The sequence below is a fragment of the Rousettus aegyptiacus genome, unplaced genomic scaffold, assembly GCF_014176215.1.
Source record: "Rousettus aegyptiacus isolate mRouAeg1 unplaced genomic scaffold, mRouAeg1.p scaffold_m13_p_1, whole genome shotgun sequence".
NCBI classification, from domain to species: Eukaryota; Metazoa; Chordata; class Mammalia; order Chiroptera; family Pteropodidae; genus Rousettus; species Rousettus aegyptiacus.
Genome location: NW_023416284.1, coordinates 181,418,147 through 181,438,872, shown reverse-complemented (window position 1 = coordinate 181,438,872; position 20,726 = coordinate 181,418,147). Strand labels below are relative to the sequence as shown.

At 53.0% G+C, this 20,726-nt stretch overlaps 1 protein-coding gene and 1 pseudogene across 4 annotated transcripts in view; both read left to right on the top strand.

Annotated features, from left to right (window-relative positions):
* Positions 1 to 20,726, top strand: part of PRKN (parkin RBR E3 ubiquitin protein ligase) — a 943,383-nt gene that overhangs the window by 888,226 nt on the left and 34,431 nt on the right. The window lies entirely within an intron of this gene.
* LOC118606828 lies at positions 2,444 to 2,561 on the top strand (annotated as a pseudogene).

Here is a 20,726-nt window from a genome sequence, read left to right as displayed (position 1 = left end):
TTCAACCGATACCTCGGCCTTAAATTTCCTAGCGATACCATCCGTTCAGCCTCTTAGCACATGAGCCTGCGACATGTATTCTGCGAGGGGCCCATCTTCAATATTCTGGAAGGCAAATAAAGAGCCCACTGGAAAGCCAGGGCTCTAACTTCAGTGCAGAATGCCATTCGGGAGCCATCAAGGGCTTCAGGTAGCGTCAAAAATGCCTCTCGGGGTTCGGAAGGGCATTTTAGATCCGAGCCATCTCAGAACGCGTTTCTGACAGATAGGTCATGAACGTTTAGTGCCTCATCTCCTGTCACCTCCCTGCCTGTGACGTGGAGGTAGGACTCCCTCGTTCACACCAGCGACTCCCAGGCCCTGGGCGCGGACCCTCTGCGCCTGCCCTGCCTCTCCCCCGCACGGGTCTCTTTGTCTTGAGATGCAGCCTGCTCAGCGGCAGCCGTAGCACAGAGCCAGGTCTCTGAGCCTCGGCGTCAGGCATCACTGAACGTGGGGCCAGATCATCCTTTGTGGTGGGGGCCGCTCTCTGCTTTGTAGGGTGTATAGCAGCATCTCTGGCCTCTATGCAGTAGATGCCGGTAGCACCCCCTAGTTGTAAACCAAAAACGTCCCCAAACATTGTCAGCTGCCCCCTGGGGGACAAAATTGCCTTCGGTTGGGAATCTGCGATGTAATGGAAAAAGTGATAACCCAGGGCCGAAATACCCATACTCAAATCCGGCTTGATGACCTTTCAGTTGGGTGACCTCGGCCAAGTCTATCACAGCTCCTGACACCTGCCTCAGGAGAGGACCGTGAGAATGCCACTGTCTCATGACCGAGGGCTCGGTGTGTGTTTACTGAAGCCGGACCTCCCATCTTCTCTTTCTTCGTGTTAACGGTGAACGTTACGTTGAGACGTGCAGTAAAGAGCAGAAATCCGGCTCTCGCGTTCCGGCCCCGTGCACGAACCCGTTTAGTTCAAGGTGGATATACCATCTCAGAGATCTTGCTTTATCGTCGGAAAGGGAAGGGGCTTAACTTCAGGGGGCGCCTTTCACGCGCCCCTCGATGGCTGTTTGCACGCAGTTAATGGCACCCAGATAATTACAGACGGAGTGGCCTTCAGGTTGTAGACATAGCTCAGGGTGATCGCACACTTTCATTTATCCGTCCTATTTGCATTCACGCTTATTTGCCGTTCCACGTCTCCCACAGCTGACACTTGTTTTTTAATTTCATGACCCTAAAGCACTTTTCCGACTGCTCTCTGCCTACTGGGAAGGCTCCGTCAGGCGCGTCCCCGGCGCCCCTCGCCGGCCCTGCCCTCTGTATCTCCTCCGCGGTCTTGGAGGGAAGCCAGTTTTGGGGACTCGCGTCTGCGGTGGGGCCCAGGCAACATGACTCATTGTTCTTCCGAGAGCCACCGTGCAGCGGCTTCCTTTCAGCTGCCACGTTATCTGGGACCTTGTCCCCTCTTCCTCCGTTACACCTGGGGACGCGCCACAGTACGTTCAATGACAAGAGTCGCCTTTCTTTCCCTTTTACAAAGTGAGGTTGACCTTCCTTCTGTCTCTAAAAGAAATACAACTTTAAAAAAAAAAGAAGAAAAAAACAGTCTATAGCAATCAACTGCCAGTCTAATCTGAAATTACTAAAGAACAGTTTGCTTTTAAGAATTTAGCTACAGTGCCGAGAACATGCCGCCTCTGCCTTTGTGGACTTTCATGCGATTATAGCTCTTCAGATAAACCAGGCCACTGTGTCTGTCCTGCTCTCTGTGAAATGGACATCACTCAGTTTAATGTATAGTTGTTAGTTTTCCTAATAGGTAGGTAGCATTGCTCAAAATAGCCACGTGCACAGTGACCGCTGGATGTCTCATGTTTATACAGCACTTTATAATTTACTAATCATTTAAAATCTCCCATCATTTCCTTTCTCGACTCTCTCTTCTCTCTCAGTTCCCACACGCACCCGGCGCTGGAAAATTCCCCACGCGCCTTCTGTCCACCATTCTCCCTTCCCGGGAGGATGAGCGTGGGAAACGCTGCGTGTGTACAGCACGCCGTCTCCCCCAGACCCCGCGTATCAGGTTTCACGTCATTCTCCACGGACGCGAGTCCGTAAGAGAAAGAACCTCGCCAGTGCCATTCGATCACAAGATTTCTAGGACCAGCCGTCTCCCCTGTGTGATTCTGTACATGATGCATTGACTTGGCTACGCCCTACTCACGGAATGTCGCGTGTCTGCCCTAGGCATCGTCACCCCGACTTCGTGCTTCTTTAAACGCGGTTCGCACTTAGAATTCCACGGACAGACGTAGGACTGTGTAATGTCTGTACCCATGGAAAGAGGACGAAGCAAGCGTCTGCCAATCAAGTTGCCACAGCAACCTGCATTTGGCAGTTGCAGTTGTGTTCCTGTTTGGAAAAGTCCTATTTATTTAATATCCATGTCAGCTATGGCCATGCCACCCTGAACATGCCCGATCCCGTCTGATCTCGGAAGCTAAGCAGGGTCGGGCCTGGTTAGTGCTTGGATAGGAGACCACCTAGGAAGACCAGTGCTGTAGGCATTTTTAAAAAAAAGAAATATTTAAATGTCCACGTAAAGACCACTTCCGAAATACTGGGTCGGATATACATTATGCTCATTTCCTACATACAGACTGGCCTAATTTAGGAGAGGTTAGCAGGTGTGATGTTAATATTTCGAAGAAGCCATTATTTTAATTTTCATTTTGTTAACACATTGGCGTGTGATGTCAGAATTATGATGCTCATTTTTCATTTAAGGACTCACCCAATTCAGGTGAGGTTACATCGTTTGATCTTATCCACATAAAAAACAAACAAACAGACAAACAAACAAAGGGAGGCCCTTTCCGGGGGCCACACTCCAGCCCTGGTTCACTTCTTCGCGGCCCGCCAGGCCGGGGCGGCCGCCGGAGCTCCATTGGCGGCGGTGGCATCGCGGCCATCACCCCATTAGTGCTGCTTCCGGTTCGCCAACCTCGGCCCACCCGCCCGCCGGCCACCAGGGCGGCAGGTGCGCTGGGTACTAAGCGCGTCTCACCCCGGCTCCCACCGTTAAGTTGGGGAGAGAGGAGAGGCCATGTCAGACCATGAAGCTCATTTTACAGGGGCAGGCATTTTAATGCCCAGGAGGCCCCGAGGACTCGCTCCTGACCCAGGCGCCCTGGGCAGAGGGACAGACACTCCCCGAATGGCCAGTCAGGGCTCCGAGAGTCAGCCGGACGTGGGGTTAGAGCAGGTGTTTGCTGACCCCATTTCCCATCCAGCCGCCCTCACTTCCAAATCACAGCTCTTCGCCAGAGCATCTCACGGCTGCAAGGACCTGCTAGGAATCACAAATCACCAAAAATGTAACCCTCCTCGGGGACAGTCGCCACCCTGAAAGGGCACTTCTTGCCCCGAGTAGAATCTCCAGTTTGTAGAGAGCGGTTAGGAAGCTTCTAGAACTTTAAGTCTCCATAGGGTGCTCCCTGCCGCCTCCCTCCTCCCACACAGTCGTGGCTGGCAGAGAGGTCCCCACACCCCCTCCGACGTCCTACGCTTCTGTGCGGGAAGGAGGCGCCTGGGGCTTTTCACGCATAGAATGGTTTTCTTTAAAAATAAAAATTAAAGAACCCAGAAATAAATAGATCTGCCTGGACGTGACTGTATTTCACATTTCAGACAATTTGAATATCACTCTGATACAGGAAGCGCAATGCAGAAAAAACACACTCTGGAGCCACAGAAGTGTGCGCGATGTCCTGAGGCTCCCTTAAGAACCACAGGGCGACGTCACCCGAGTCCGTCGGCGTCGCTAAGCTCCGCCCCCCCGACAGAAATAGGGCGACGATGATGATGACGAGGCCCGTCCCGTTGCGTTTAAATGTAACGCGTTTTATTTCTCTTAAAAAGCAGTTGATAGTCATAACAATGAGTATTTGTAAAGCTCGTCGCACACCGTGAGAGCTCAGCGCTCTTTATAAAACATTAACAAAATCATTTTGTTTACCTTCGCCCGCATCAGGGATTGCCGTGCGTCGGCGCGGCGCACGCAAAGCGGGGACCGATTCACATAGGGCACGACTGTTCTGGAAGGTTTCTTGGGCAGTGGGAATGTCAGGGCTAAGGACGTATATTCCAGGGGGTCGCTTGTAAAATATTATCCTGCAACGTCTCTTGTAAATGAAATCGTCTCTCTCGTTCCCGGCCGGCCTTCAGATTCGGCTCAGTTTGCCTTTGTTATCCTGAGCTGCACGAAAGTACAGATGTTATTTCCTTCTGCGCTGCCTCATTCGGCCCTGTCAGGTCACATTAACCTAGTTACCCGTGGAACAAAAATGCAATTGGCCAAAGGTTATATTTCTTGGTCGCAAGCATAAGGGAGGGAGCGCAGGAGGGAGATGGAGGCGTGTCCTGGACAGAAGAGGCTTTCGGCAAATCATAGCCAGAAACTGGGCTTCCTCCCAGCATTTCTTCAAGACCAGGCATGCCGTGTTACCCGTGGTGGCGCGTTTGCCAGGTCTGTGTTCTCTTTTGTCTTTTTTTTTTTTTTTTTTAATTTTTAAAGCTGTATCTGTAACAGAAAGAAAATGCTACTGAATTTCCTTCAGCAGGCCAAGCAATTTAGGAAGAGGTCGGAGATTTCCTGTGTGATTATGCATTCTGGGTTCCAAAGGGCGATCTCTCTGATCAGCTATAACGCCAAAGGGGTTTTGTAAAACCTCGCTTTACTGATGAGAATACTGAGGTGCGGGGGGATGAAGAGACTTGCTCAGTATGGGTGGCGAAATAAAGGCCCTACTGTGTATTGGTTCTAGAACACTCTATATTACAGTTGCGTGTTGGAGCTCACGCCGCCCCAGGATGGTGCTGGCTGGAGGGTTCGGGGCCCAGTTCCTGCGGCATGGTTGGCACTGGCAACCAGGAGAACTTCTTAATTGAGTGATTAAAGTGATTAATGTTATGCAATTAACCAAAACAACAAAAATAACATTACACAATTTGGGGGAATACTTATTATACGAGAAGTTAAAATAGTAATGGCAGTGCACACCTTAGTGAGATTATTTTATGAATGAACTTTACCGGCTGCTAAGATGAGAGAGGGTGCCATACGAGCGCTTTTTCTATCTCTAATTTTTATCAATGTGAGCCCTGAAGAACTTCGTTTACGTAAGATGTTGTACTAGAAGTCTTTTTTAGGAGGAACGTTCTGTTTTTAAAAACTCGTTCTCAGTTGTATGCTAAAAAATATCACACAGTGGTCTATTGTTAAAAACTATTTTTAATTTTCATAATTTTTGAAAGCAAAGAATTAGAAACAAAAGGATTTATCACCCAGTCAGCATGATGATTCTTTTTTTTTTTTTTTTTTCTTTCCGGTTTCTGGGAAGTAAACCAAAAAGGCTTTATGGAGTTCTCTTTATTTATCATTTATTTTGTACATTTAGAAACCCTTTGTTTAACTTTAATATATTGAAAAAGGATTGGGAAAATCTAAACGTCATTTTTTTCAACATACCTTTGCCAATGAAATATCTTTTGATAAAAGTATTTAGCAAACTCAGTCCTTATTATCAAACCAATCAATGAAATCAGACCAAGTGGATTTATTTTTTAATGTCAATAAACACACCAACATGAATTCCAAAGAATATTGCAATGTCACTAAAACCTAGATATCCACCTTGCAAGAAGGATTATGAAAATCAGTCAATATCAACATGATGAAGAATCTCTTCATTTAACCATTTCACATTTAAGTAAAAAGGAATACATCTATCTGTTCTTGCACTTAATTTATAAAAAGGAATATTATATGTATGCCGCTGATTTTGTTGTTTATGAAGCCAGGATGGCCCACAGTCCTTTGATACGCCTGTGTATTATGAAGTGTATTATGCGTGTATTAAAAGCAGCCTTGTGTTGGCATCTGTGAATAATTAAGTCATGTGCAGTAATTCAGAAATGACTTCATTCAGATCAAACATTTTCTACGTAGTTAAAGAAAGCAAAAGGCACGTATGTACGTGTATGCACCCACATATACATACACACACATCTATTTCTGATTCAGCAGCCAGCATATAATTTTAATTTCTGTTAATAGGAGGTAGAAGTAATTAGACGCTATATAATATGAAATATTATGAGCATTGACTGTGCTTGAAAGAAATATTTCATTACACGATTTAAAATAATATGTTCGATAATGCACACCAAACTTAAAAGGAACTACATAAAATTTTTATCTGTAGTTTTGATCCCAGTACTAAATAGAAAAATTTGAGAGTGCCTGAAAATATTTAAGGTACATTTCAAAGAACGAGCCGCGCTTCAACTGCTCGAAATTTCTTTCTTTCCGGCTAGGGACGAGCACCAGGCTGACCAGTCGTGACAGCTCGTGCCAAACGCACGGGGGCGGGGGGGCATTTCAGCATTCTGTGGGCCTCGGCCGCTTTCTCTTCCTCCAGGGAACACTGGAGTGAAAGTGGCCATCGTCCCCACCGCTACATTCCATAACATGTCTCATTAGCGAACCCCACTTTATCTCACCCTGCCTCACCCTGAACCGCGCCATCTGTGAGACGGGGCGCCAGGCCCAGTGCCAGGGGGTGCTTCCTTCCCGATGCCCCCCAAAGGAGGCCTCCCCCAGGTGCCTTTCAGAATCATCCTTTGTCCCGTGCCCAGGAGACGTTTTCACAGGTAGTGGGACTGCGGTGGGCAAGTCGGGGCTGTTTTTTTAAAGGGAGGTGCAGGGAAGGAAACCCACACGGGGCCGGCACCCCACACACACGGAAATGGAGGCTCTGGATGGGCTCCCCATGAACACATCCACACACGGTAACCCTCGGAAAGCCACTCGCCGTGCCTTACGGTTCCAGGGTCATTCGTGCCCAGGTGTCCGTGGGAGACCCGGGGACAGGCCACACGGGCACCTGAGGCCATTATGCTTGGAACCAGTCGATGTCACAGCCATGGTCTTGCCCAGGTGCATCTCGTGGATCAGAGTCACAGCTGGAAGGGACCCTACACGTCTTCTGGTACAGATCTCTGACTTAGGAGAGGAGGCGTCAGGGGCCTGGGGGCTCAGCGACATGCCAGGCAGAGTCAGGATCCCTCTGGGGCGTCCTCTGCAGCCAGCCGTCTGGATTCTGGGCTGGTGACGGAGGGCACTGAAGAGAAGAGCCACCTGGCCAAGGAGCTCCCTGCTCCCAGCGTCCGGGCACTAATTCCCAATCGGCCGGTAACCGATGGGGACCGCGGGAGAACCCCAGGGGAACCTCGGACGGACGTAAACTGCCTGATGCAGATTGCGGAGCCCGGCCTCCGAAGCATTTCTGAGGAAAAGGCAGAAGCGAATGAGAGTGTGTCCTCTCTTTTTCATTCTACGCGGTGCCCTGTGTGTTTTAGCAATGCTTTACTGTTATTTTTCGGTATTTCCCAAAACGTTTTTTTGCAGTAGGTCCCCTCTATTTTCATATTCCAAAGTGAAGGCCAACACTGCGCAGAGTAGGATCGGCAGGAACCACGCCCTCTGTTAATCTGTGGCGGCCATTCCTGGCGGAGGGTTCCGGAGGATCCAGACGCGGAACAGGAATAGATAGAACCCAGGTAGATGGGACCCAGGGCCCGACGGATCCCGGAATTGCTGCGAGAGATCGCGCTGGCCACGTGCTCCCTCCGCACCGTGCCCCCCACTCACGCGACGACAGACCTCACCTCACCGTCCAGCACAGCGACCTGTTCACTTGCCCACGCAGGACGCTCAGCCCCCTGCGGGCAGGCACCGTGCCGTCTTGTTTCCCACTAGATCCCAGCATCTAGCCCAGCACCTGGCACATATCACACACTTGATAAGTATTTGTTGGGTGAATTTACAGATGAATAAATTAATAAATGAGTAAGAATATGAATGTTTTATGCCCTGTGCAGTCTGACGCGATCAGAGCGTTCTCACTAAAGGCAAGGAGTGTATCTCGAGGCACATTCAAAGTCAGCAAAGGAGCCATCTGCAGGTTTCCTGCCTGAGACAGGAACTGCTGCTTAAGGTGCATCCTAAGTGCTCTCTTGGGCATGAGTAGTGCCGCCTCCCTGGGCAGGTCTGAGAGCCTTCCAGATGTGGGGCAAAAATGTACCGCCCGCCACCAGGTAGAAGGTGGGGAGGAGCCGGGCGCCCGTGGCCACAGGCCGGCACGCGCTAGGGGCCTGGCCAGCAGCACTGGCAGGGTGGCCTCGTGATGCTGACATAGTCGTCTGCTAAGAGGAGTGGTTTTCAGTGCGAGTGCGCACACTGCGCAGGAGACAAAGATTTCGAAAGGTAGAAGTGCTCGGGCAGGAAGCCGAAAGGAAAAACGTGGCTGTGCTTTCGTCGCGAGCCTCGTCATACGTGTGACTTGCTGATTCTTGAACGAGGCGGTAACAATTGACGGAGAATCGCCCTTTAGATGTGTGGAAAAATACTCGCAGGACACAGCATACCCTCCGAACGATCGAACACAGCCGCGGCGCCACGACCGAGGTGCGGCCGCTTGCAGCTGTTGCCCCGGTCACGGCCACCTGCGGTGCCGGCCACCGGCTAGCTCCCGGTGACACTGGGGGGCTGAGGAAGCGGCGGAGCCCGCGGTGGCTCACGGGGCTCTGCCCATGCCCCTGACCGCAGCAGCCTGCACCAGCCCCTGGCCACCTCCGCCAGTCACGGCAGCAATCAGACACCTCTGCGCCTTCTCAGCGTCAGGGGCCGTGAAGGCCGCACTCCCTGCAGGGGGGCTGCTGGCGTCCTCTGACAAGGGGCCGGGCTTCTTAAAACCGGGTCGATGTGTTTCACTCAGAACACTGCTCTGGGGTGGAGGCTCATGGCCTGGGGGGAACGCTGCCCCACCCCCGCCCGCATGGGCGCTGAGTGTGGCGACCGCAAAGCGTCACTCACGGCGAGCCTGCGTCCAAGCGCCAAGCGCTGCGGAGACGTGCTCGGGCTGTCCGCATGCGTGGGACCCTCTGCCGGGACCCTCCGAGTCTGCCCACGGAGCCCAAGGCTTCTCTGCAGTGGAGCCTCTGCCCTCGGCGGCACTGACGAGGGCCGTTGTAGTCTCAGACTGCGCCTGGATGTAGCTGGTTTGCGTGGCGTATCGCAGGAGCCAACAGGAACGCACGTAAATCTGCACATCTTGAGTGAAACACGGGATTCATCAAAAGCCTGATAGTTTATTCTTCCGTGACGCTAAACCATTGTCGTGAATAACTTTGTTGATCCGAATAACGCCAGTCTCACCAAAGGCCTCAACAATCTATCTATCTATCTATTTATCTATCTATCTATCTATCAGCAGAAGCCAATCCACTTTATCCTTAAGGTGGATGAGAGATGATGATGATGATGGTGATGATGATGATGATGGTGGTGGTGGTGGTGGTGATAGATAGGTAGATGATAGATAGATGATAGATAGATAATAGATAGATAGATAGATAGATAGATGATAGATATAGATAATAGATAGATGATTGATAGATGGATAGATAGATGATAGATAGATAATAGATAGATGATTGATAGATGGATAGATAGATGATAGATAATAGATAGATAGATAATAGATAGATGATTGAGAGATAGATAATAGATAGATAGATAATAGATAATAGATAGATGATTGATAGATAGATCGATAAATAGATGATAGATAGAGATGAATGATAGATCATGGACAGATGGATGGACACAAAAAGATTGATAGTTGGATAGATATAATTGATAACTTATAAATAGATGATAGATGATAGATAGATAGATATTCTATATCTCAAAGCATCTTGAAATTGTGTCCACTTTCACATATCATATTTCATGTAATAGTTGCTCATTTTAGCAACTCAGGTGAAAGATAAACTTATGATATCTTCTCATAAATTCAGTGGCTTTTTCAGTAACTCAGAAGAATAAAAATAATTCTCGAGTTAGTCCCATCTGAGTTCTAATCCCGGTTGTGTCTTCTATAAACTCGTGACCTTGAGTAAGTAATTCAGCTTCTCCGTTCCTCAGTTTCCTCATCTGAAAATGTGGATGATGGTAGTCCCCACCGGTTAGGGTTGCGGTGAGCTGTGAAGCATGGCAATTCGTATAAAGTGCTTAGTAACACAGTGTTCGGGGACTCTGAGTCCGCGTGACATTGTGATCCCCGAGGTGTCTGGGCACCCGCCTCGGGGACTCTGAATCCCGCGTGACATTGTGATCGGCGAGGTGTCTGGGCACCCGCCTCGGGGACTCTGAATCCCGCGTGACATTGTGATCGTCATTCTGAATCCCGCGTGACATTGTGATCGGCGAGGTGTCTGGGCACCCGCCTCGGGGACTCTGAATCCCGCGTGACATTGTGATCGGCGAGGTGTCTGGGCACCCGCCTCGGGGACTCTGAATCCCGCGTGACATTGTGATCGGCGAGGTGTCTGGGCACCCGCCCCGGGCACGCAGAGGCGGTGCCCATTGCCTTTGCTCTTTCCCCAGTCTCCTTTTTCAACGCTTCCTTTCTTCTTTTTGTTCTGTGTTTAACTTTTCCCTCTCGTCTCGGACTGCTTTCATAGCCCTGCAGCTTCGTGTTCAGACCCTCCTTTGACTCCCCGGGTAGCTGCCATCGCTTGTCAGTTCTCCCTGAGCATCTACCTGGGGACACATGACGTCATTCCCCACCACATCTGAAACCGACCCCGGGGACTTGTCCTCAGGACGGCGAGACAGACCGCTGTGGCTCGGCTCGGCTCCTGAGGAACACAGGGGCCCTAGGTGACTCGGGGGCACTTACCGGCCTCGCAGCGTCTGTACCACAGTTTACAGAGCAGGAAATCGTGACATTTAGACACATTAGTGCCCTCGCGATTCCCACTCTGGGCTCTAACCAAACCAGCCCATGTTTGCAGCCCAGCTATGCCACTTACTAGCAAGCGGACAGCATCCCAGAGCCTCTCTGGGATGCATTTCCCTCCTCTGTTAAAGTGTGTGTGTGTGTGTGTGTGTGTGTGTGTGTGTGTGTGTGTGTGTCTGTTTTCATCAGACGAGGACGGCAAATCAGACCCGGGCAAGGGAGTCGTAAATTAAAGACGCCGATGTCCCCAAACCCACCGCAGTGGTCGGTTTCCGAGAGAGCCGCCACTCTCGATGCCCGAGGGCCTTCCGCCGTCAGCACCGTTCTCCCTGAACACGGCATGAGTGCGAGCGGATTTACGGGAAATACAAATGCTCCCTAAAAGCCACAAGTAAAAGGCGTGAACGCACGCCCAGCACGGCTCACGTTTGGGCCCACTTGCTGCGAGTGGCGGGGCGCCCGATGCCCGCGACTCGAAGCTGTCATGGGCATCGCAGCTGTTGGCGCCCGCCTCTTCCTCTGTGGACATTGCAAACGCAAGGGCCGGGCACGGCTCTCACCCGGAAACCGCCGGCCCCCAAGAAGTTGCTTTAAAAATGTGTCGTTTGCCTCCCGGACACTTTTTTTATATATATATACTTTCTTTCTTCGTTCTCTCTCTCTCTTTTCTTGACTCCCTCTTTCCCTTTCTCTCTTTCTTTTTTTCTTTCTTAAATTTCTTCTTTTTCCATAATTCTTTCGAGATAGAGAAAGGGAGAAGAGTGAAGAAACAACAAAATGGAGTATAAACACAGAGTGTATAGAAGAGGAGATATTAGTCAAAGAGAGGAGTTAGGCATAAAGCTAATTTTCTTGGGATTCTTTTCTTATTTTTGTTTTCTTTTTTTTTTTTGGTTTCGGTGGTCGTTGCTTTGCCGTCGCCTGGTGAACTGAGCTGGGATCATCGGTTAAAATCATTGCTGTGGCCCTCCCACCAGTTATCGCAAATGACTTTTGGGGGTAAAACCTAAAAAACATTTTTCTTTACTGTACGTGTTTCTAGAGTGATAACCTATTAACGGAAAGTCCAAGAAGAATTGTTCTTTTTTTTTTTTAATCAAAATCTTTACTTCTAAAACTCACTAAATTTTAAGGTCATGATTTATATATCTATTTAATTTTAAAAGTCAGTTTTTTTTAATGTTCCATGTCCTATACGTACGAGGCACCACGCTAGGGATTTCCTTAAACTCATGACCTCTGACCCCCACGCCGAGCCTGCCGCCCAGGGCCACCGCCAGGGCTGGAACTCCCGTCTGCTTAGCAGCTCGCTCCTTTTGACGCAAACAGAAACAAACGCTTTCCCTTACAGAAGTGGGAGGAGAGGCCGTCTGCGTGCTGGTGAGGAACATGGGTTCCGGGGTCAAAGTCATCTGGCTGAGCCCTGTATCAGTCACTTGCTACCAGCGGCGGGGGCGTCGCTGTCCCCTTTAAGGCTCCGTTTAGAAGGCGGACTAAGTGAGATCGGCGTGCGAAGCGTGTAACTCGCCGTCTGCTGCACTGTGCTCGCTACAGGGTCGAAATGTGTGTATTTACTTATTAAAAGGTTACTGTCTGGATGGATAATTCTCCGTCCTGACGCAAGTGATGTGTTTGCATTTAACATAGTTTTAGAGAGTCTCTTTAATGTTTCCTTTGTAAGTATCTCTGATTTGGGGAGGCATTTCTCCATAGGCAGCAGTAGGGATCGATTTCCAGTTTATGCGGAAATACTAGAAAACTCCACGGCCTATCCTGGGAACCGCCAATGTATTTCATAAGCAGAATCAGCCACCGAATGTTTCTAGCGCCCGGCAGTGAGCTCCGAGGCGCACACGTGGCCGAGCAGGCATCCTGACATGGTGCTAAGGTCCTAGAAGCAAAGCCCACGCGGGAGGCCGGAGAAGGAGCGAACTGCTGTTCACACTTCAGCTTTGATTTGGAGACACCTGTGAAGGAAAACAGTCCTTTCCCAGTACCTACTGGTTATGTTATTTCCAGAAAACACGCTTGTTATCTGAGGCCGGGCGACCGCCTCGGCTTTGCATTCGGTTTCCGACAAATGAACAGTGGCACCTAGCGGTTGAGGACGGTAGTGTTTATTTCCTCAGAAAAGCCACCGTTCTCACCTGGTGGTGCGTGATCCCCAAAATAATGGCAAATGTTTTGATTTTAGGGGGGCAAAGAGCCGACACCGGAGTTTAAAAGCAAAAGTTAGCCCATGCAGAGACAGATACGTGAATACAGACAAATTCAGCTTCTGGAGTGAAGACTGCTCTTTTCTCCTCCAAAACTGTTATGCTTTTTATTGTACAAGTGGGTTTGCAAGAGCCGCTCCAAGCGATGTGGTTCAAGTGCCAAGTGAAAATGTTTGGCTCGAGTCACCTGTTTTTCTTCTCTCCATTGATTAAACAGATTGGCAGAAGCTGCTCCAAACACACAGTTTGTCTAGCTCATTACATATTAACATTTCCAAAGTAAATTTCTCCTTTGCGTAACTTTGTTGTTTAAATATTTTTACCGACATGCAGTGATGCTTTTTCAAGATGGCGCTGTCGACGTTATCAGTGTGGCATGCAGGCCAGGCTAGAAGTTATGTTTGGAATAAGCGAGTCCAGAGAGGGTGCCACTGGGCTAATAACAGGACAGTTTCGCTGTGGCATCACGCTGAGTACCACAGAGCCTGCGGAGTAGAAAAACAATGGCCCAGGGGCTCAGATCTGCCTGGCCCGAACCCGGGAGGAGGACGGGGGCGCAAGGTCACGGGAGAAGCCGCCTGCGATCCCCCAGTGCAGGCCCAGGGCCGGGTTCAGAGCAGAAAGTAGGGCGGACCCAGCAGTGCCTGGGGCCGTGTGCCGAGGGAATTGTCGGGCATCCATCGTTGATTCACAAAAGCCCCATTTCCATCTAGTTCGAGTCACTATGTCTGGAGGGTGACACCCAGAGGGGCAGGAGGAGGTGACAGCCCACGTCTCCAACACCCTGTGAAAGCCATTTAACCTGAGTCTTACCTGTAAAACCGTGTGGCTTGCAGGATCGTTAGGATGATCACAAACAACATGACTTCCTTTTCTCCTTCCTCCTTTTAAGGCACAAATCTCGTTCTCAGAGTCATGTAGCAAGGCAACCTACAGGCTTTAAGTCCAGGACTGAGTCAGCGAGGTGTGGTCACAGAGCCATTAGACGGCTTCTGCGGGCCAACAGGAGCCAGCCGCCTGCATGTGGGCGCCCGGGCACGTCTCGCCTCTGCCGGACCAGGGTCTGGGGAGCACCGGGCCGTCTGCTGTGCAGGCCCAGAGTGAGCGAGCATCTTCACCCCTCACACGCCCTCGCGACGCCGTCCCCCGTGCGCTTTCCTCGGCCTTCCTCCTTCTCCTCCTTGGACACCTGATCCCAAAGCTTTGGCCACCTCTCCCACAGGGGTGGCTTCTGGCCCGGAACCTTGTGTCCTGACCCCTCCCCAAAGCCTTTAGTCCTGCCCATCAGTGCCTGCTGGTCACCTCGGTCAGGGCGTCCTCACAGAAGAAAAGCCCTGGATGTGGGGGACAGGTGGTGCTTGGGTGTGACGGTGTCAACCACCAGAGTTGTCACAACGCAGTAAACAAAACCCAAACACCCCAGCTCGAGCCCTCAGCCAGCACGTGACGGCCTGGTGTTCCCTGGTCAGAGCCGGAGGAGCCCGAAGCCCCCAGGACGCGTCTAGAAGCAGCTTGTCCGTCTTCTAGTCGGAGACCCGGGTCGCTCTGTCTCGCTCGTGTTAACGAGGTGAATGCGGACGGGCAGCACAGGGTCTTCCCTGCCTGGCTGGCATGAGCTAAGGAAGAAGCTGGTCTCTCGCGAAGAGCGGGCAGCAGTGCCGGGGGCAGGGAGGGCCGGTTGGTCTGATCCGGAGCGGTCTCGATTCCTGTGCGTCTGGGTTCGCTGACCCGCTAGCTAGTCACGGGAGTGACTTTGGGTGAGTGACGGACAACTCTAGGCCTCGTCACCCATGCGTTTAACAAATATGTATCGGGCGCCCTGTGTGTCCTAGGTATTTGGGATGCGTCGGTGATCAAAAGGAGCAAAGACCCCTTCCCTCATGAGCCTATCACGGAGATAGTCCCAGGGCTTCGCAGGTGGCAGGTAGCCGACCCTTCCTGGGAAGGGCCAGGGTCAGCGTTTTAGACTTTGACGGCCAAAGGTCGCAGTTGCACCACTCGGCTCAGCCGTGCGGTGTGAAAGTGGCCACAGCGCGTGGGTGTGGCTGCGCGCCTGCGAAACGTCGCAGCGTAGTTTGCCGACACCCGAGTTAGAGCGCGGTGCTCGGGATGGAAAGAGAAAAGGTACGGTGGGGTTGGAGGGGGGTATCAGCACCCCGGGGGTGGGGCGGGGGGCGGGATGGGGAGGCGAGGTCAGCATGAGGTGGGGGGCGGGTCAGACAGAGACCCACCCAGAAGGTGCCACGTGAGCGAAGGCCGCGCTAAAGCCCGTGGCATGTTCTAGAACAGCGAGAAGAGCAGGTGGCTCGCGTAGACAACGAGCGGAGAAAGGAAGCGGGCTCGGGCGGAGTCACGGGAGCGCGCGAGCAGGAATGGCAGCACTGCACCTGCGGAAGGCCCCGGGGCCGCGGCTGTCCGGTCCGGCCGTCCAGGGCCAGGCGGACGCCGGGGGGCGCTGGGCTGGCGCAGGGGCCGGGGCGGGGCCACGCGGCTCGGGGCTGCGGGACTGAGGGGTGACAGGGAAGGCTGGCGGCACCTCCAGGGCCCCAGGCGTCCCCGTCTGCGGCGGGGGGGGGGGGGGACAGTGCCGGGCCCGTCCGCGGGCTCGCCGGGGTCCCCCGGGCGAAGCGCCCCGGCAGTGCCGGCCGCGCCGTCTCCGCGAGATAAACGTCCGCGTCGCCACCGCCGCTGTGGTCATTGTCCTGGCGTCGTTCGCACCTGGGTCCGTTTAAGCCGAGGCACTTACGAGCGCGCGGCCGTCGGGAGCTTGGGAACCTCGGCGCCCCGGCCCCGCACGTCCGAGAAGCGCGTCCTGGCAGGACCCGCGCGCCCGCGCGCACGGCTGGCGGCGGCGCGCCTTGGGGGGCTCCCCGCTCTGGGCAGGTCTCCCTGATACCGTTTCGGGTCGTTTCACTGAGTCCCTCAGCTGCGCTCTCCCCGGGGGCGGCGCGTGATCGGCGCAGGCGCGGGATGTCGCGCCGGGAGCTGAGAAGCGGGCGTCGCGGGGACAGCCGCCCCCCTGGCTCCGCGGCGTGGCGGGCTCCTTTCCAGAGTGAGTTTAACGTCCTGGGAACCGTAAGAGTCCATATCGAAAACAGAAACATGCTCATTTACAGTCCGAGCTTGACGTAGCCTCTGGCCGCCAAAGACTGTCGTCCCCGGGCCGCGGGCCCTGCTCTGCAGAGACCACACTCGGGGTGCAGCCTCTGCCTCCGACGCCTCCTGAGCCTTGTGCTTCATTAGGAAGACGGCCTCACTCAGTTAAAACAAACAAACGCTGTATTCACTCTATGTGAAGCAGACCTGAAGTTCTGAGAACGCCATTACGCAGAAAGATAAAACCCAAATTACCAGACTTTTTCTATTTCTTAAACGAGTCTATTTTTTAAAAGAGCCAGAAGTTAATTGCTACATAGCTAGACCTCCAAACAGGATTTTCCCACTCAGTCGTTTAGCTTCAGACAGGAGGTTGGGGAGCATCCTGGAGTGGCATTTCGCCCTCGGGGTGTTGGAGCAGAGGCTAGGGGGCAGGCCCACTCGGGACTGCCTCGGGCAGCGGACGCACCTGCGCGGGCTCAGGTCTCTTTCGACAGACTCGGGACTGTCGGCGGAAAGGTGCAGGTGACAGGAACAAGCTACTGCCCTCCACGGCAGAACCGTGAGCACGGCAGGCCAGGCAGCCCAGCCACGGGAGAAGGGACACCTGGGGTAGCCACTGTGATGTTTGGGAGGGCACGCTGGAAAGAACCTCCTTCGCTAACTGCGCACCGAGATCAGAACTTAGGGCCGGTCTCCACCCATGTGTGGGGCATTCGGAAGCGAAGGTAACTGTCTGTCCCCAGACAGTGATTTCTACCAGCGCCCTGTGCTGGCCTGGCCTCTCCTCCTCGTCCTGCTGCGAGGCGTCCGCCTCTCCCCTCCCTCCTCACCCCGGGAGAGTCTTCGTCTTGCTTCCTCCCTCTGCCTTGCCGTCCCCTCCCCAGAGAGCAGGACAGACAGGGGAAGGGGGCGGGAGGTGGCGGAGGCCCACCCTGCCTGCCTCCATGCTGCCGGTGCTGCAGACCACAAGGAGCTTTGCCTTGTAATTAACAATTACACTCTGGAATCGGCTTCCTCGGGGCTGGGGGGATTTGACAGCTCATTCGTCTGCCATCACCCTCGTCCCCAGGAATGACCACGTGGCTCCCTTCTGAGCCTGATGAATGTGGACGGCCATGGACAGGACGCCACTGCCGCCTCGTGGCTGGCCAGGCAGCCGGTGGCCCTGGGCCCAGCACAGCACGTTCTGCTGTGGGCGCCCTTCGCCCCGCACCCAGGTCCCAAGGGCGCCACGGCCCCCGACCTCCCCCCACCGCGCACTGCGGCATCACCAGCTCGGGCGCATCCTCAGCGGCCACATCCCGGGGCCTTCGGGGAGTCATTCAGTTAAGCTATGTGGCTGCGCCAAGGAGTTGCCGAACTCTTCGTTCCCTCTGCTGTGACACGTTCGGTCATCGACTTTTATCCGTGGCTTTGCTTTCTGCGGGTTCAGTTACCCGCAGTCAACCACGGCTCGAAAATACTAAATGTAAACTTCCAGATGTGAACAATTCATAAGCTTAAAATTACACGCCGTGCCGAGCGCTGCGATGAAATCGCACACTGTCCAGCTCCATCCCACACGGACGTGAAGCATCCCGTTGCCCAGCGTCACCACGCCGTGCAAGCGACCCGCCTGCTTGTCACTTAGCCATCTCGGCGATCAGATCGCCCGTCGTGTATCCCAGGGCTTGTGTTCAAGTCACCTTTGATTTTACTTAGTAACAGCCCCAAAGCCATTCCTATAACTTTTACTACAGTATATTGTTATAATTTTTCTATTTATTATTAGTTATTGTTTATCTCGTACTGTGCCCAATTTATAAATTAGACTTTATCGCAGGTGTGTACATATAGGACAAAGCATGGCGTACATCCAGGGGTCAGTCCTATTATTCACGCGCTCAGACGTCTGCTGGGGGTCTTGGCACGTGTCCCCTGCGGTGTGGGGCCCACGGTATATATGGGCTTTCAGCGGCCCTTTTCCAGTGGAAGGCGACTCGGGCCGAGAAGGGAAAGGAGGAAGGCCTGGGCCCCGGCAGTGGGGCAGGGAGCACACATGTGATGGGGAGTCTTACACAGACCTTCTAGATTGTGCTTCCAGGAGATATAACACATTTCTGAAAATAAACGGCAGAGCTGCCCCAATACACGGTCCTCCTCCCAGGCCTCCTCAGCACCTGGCCTCTCGTATTAGGTGTTGGAGAAGGTAACACGGTTCCCTCAGCAGCCTAATTTGCTGCTGCCAGAGTAAAGCTCGATGCTGAGCTGTTCCAGTTTCAGAGACAGGAAGCCAAGTGGGGTACAGAGCGAGTCTGGGATCACCATTCTCTCCTCAGTACGAATCACAGAAACAATCCATGGTTGATGCTTAATAAGAATGTGTTGGATGGATGGACGGATGGATGGATGCATGGATGGGTGGATGGATGTGCTACCAGGCCATCAGCTTAGGCCACATAAAGCTTTCGCAAGCAGCCCTTGTTACTTCTTCAGTCATGCCTGTCGCCATGGCACTCAGACTCTGAAAGAGGGCCTCTGGGGTCTCATCAACAAAACAGAGGTAATAAATTTTGCCTCACAATGAAACGAGAGCTCACAAGTGTCCTGGGAAAACGGCCGTGGTTTATGCTGTTGCTGCAGTATGAACGTATCGAGCCGCAGCATGCAGTCAGCTGAGGGGAGGGAGCATGTGCACGCCGTCTCCTCCTCATGCGAGGAAATGGTCTCAGATGGCGAGGCCCCGGCTGTCACACCCCAGATTCGTAAGCACCTTCAAGCTGTTGTCGCATGGCCCTTCCCCTTACCCTTATGTGTGGGTGATAAGTTGCTTTTTTGTTTTGTTCAATTTTAAGGGATCTCAGATCCTCGTAAGAGTTAAGTATTCTGTTATTTCCTAGATTCACATTCCGCACTTGGTGCTGCTGACATCCAGACCCTTCGCATGCCATTGTCCTGAGAATAAGTGAGGTAGTTCGAGTGACGCCTCTCCCTGTCCCTCTCCGTGACTCACCAAGTCCTCCCCACGTCCCTCCCAGCCCCCGTGTCTGGTGGCACTTCCCCCATCTGCATGGCCCATGGCAGTGAGGAGAGGCGGAGAGGAGATGGCTCACTGTGCCCATCTCCCTGGTGCCGAGCCGGCTGCTGGGCTGGGACCCCGGGCTCCTCGGAGCACAGCCCAGGAGCAGGGCCACGGGCAGCCGTGAGTGACGTGTGGCTTGAATGCTCACACCAGCGGCCACTCACAGTTGTCCAGGGGCCTCCAGTCTCACCGAAAAGTGACGCGCAGCTGCTCGTAGCTAGAGGGTTGCATGTTCCCGCCGGAGGCCAGGAAGCTTGACGAGGAACTGCGTATGGCAGGTCAGAGTGCAGCTTAGAGCAGCAGCAATATCAGCCTCCACCTGCAGACACAAGCCAGAGGGGACACGGCGGGCCACCTGCTCTACAAGGGCTGCCCAGCTGCCATTAGGCCCGTGCTGCTTACACAAACATTCAGGGCAGCTGCGCCTCTATACAAGTGCACCCACTGCACCCATGTGACACACTCCCACACATGAACTCACACACAGGCTCTCACGTTTACACACTCACACTCACTCACATGCTCACATTCTCACACACACACACTAACCCACACACACAGTCACATGCATACCCAGCCAGTCGTTCATACATGCCCACTCACACGAACTCCACATTCACTCACACACTCTCACACACTCACACGCACTCAACGCACCGTCAGACGCCCTGCCCTGGCGCCTGCCCCCACACGGAGGCAGGAAGCACCCCCGTCCACCTCCGCTGGGACAGCCGGCACCAGAAGTGCCCAGTTGTTGACACAGCAAGTCCACGGTGTGGCCCGGCCGACACCCACCATCCCAACGTGGGAACCAGAAAGAACACTGGTGCCCAGCCTGGCACTTTTGTTCATGACACACACAAGACAGAATTTAATCTTCCTGTTTCAAATGCTTCCTGAAACAGTTTTCAGTTCTGCTTCTCAGCTGAAAAGCAAGACAGGGTCAGCTTTATGAGAATGGATCCGCCGCTCAGATTTATATGGATATGTGCAGTTCTATCGATCCGGGGGAGCTGCGGGAACCTCGGCAATGAAGAAGAGGGAAGCGTCCGTGGAGAGTGTGTTGCCCGAAGCTGGTGCTGAAGGGTGCAGGGTAACGGGGCCAGACTGTGGAAGAGAACGGGTTTGCAGCACGTGGCTTCAGAGAGGCTTTAAATTTTCATCCCATGGGTCGGCACTTACTGTGAAACACCGGGCCAAGGTCGGGGCTTGCTTTCGTTCTTACAGTGACAGCCCACGTCATCACACTGAACCTCCCAGCAAGCTAACAATATCCAGCAAGCACACAATGTTCCTTTGACCTGAGACGGGCTTTCAGCATTCAAGTCACCGTCTGTGTCCTTGGAAAGGGCCCCCCGCCAGAAAGAAGGGGTCAGTCTCACCTGGGTGTGCTCGTGACTGTCAGGACACTACACTGTGATGTGCCATTTGGTAACTCATGAGGCTCCTCCTCCAGGAGCCGTGTGGCCCTTATAGCCTGGCACCTGG